At 44.3% G+C, this 230-nt stretch overlaps 1 protein-coding gene across 1 annotated transcript in view; it reads left to right on the top strand.

The window, feature by feature from the left end:
• The window catches only part of LOC106883302 (putative ankyrin repeat protein RBE_0317), a 9,752-nt gene that overhangs the window by 2,589 nt on the left and 6,933 nt on the right, over positions 1-230 (top strand). The gene's annotated exons all lie outside the window — the stretch shown is intronic.

Raw genomic sequence — 230 nt, 5'->3', positions numbered from 1 at the left:
CCATTTCTAACTCCCCCTTACTTTCTCCATACACCCTTGCAATTTCTCCTTACACCCCATCAACCTAGCCACCCTTCCTGTTCTTTTGCTTCTAGAACATGTTGGAGTCTACCCAAAGCCTGACCTTCAGCATATAAGGCAAAGGGTGACTTTTGGCTGTACCTTATATATCAGAAAATATGATGTGTGTGTGTGTGTGTGTCTCTCTCTCTCTCTCTCTCTCTCTCTCT

Source organism: Octopus bimaculoides, chromosome 30 (genome assembly GCF_001194135.2).
Source record: "Octopus bimaculoides isolate UCB-OBI-ISO-001 chromosome 30, ASM119413v2, whole genome shotgun sequence".
Classification (NCBI taxonomy): Eukaryota; Metazoa; Mollusca; class Cephalopoda; order Octopoda; family Octopodidae; genus Octopus; species Octopus bimaculoides.
This window is presented reverse-complemented; position numbering and strand designations above follow the sequence as displayed.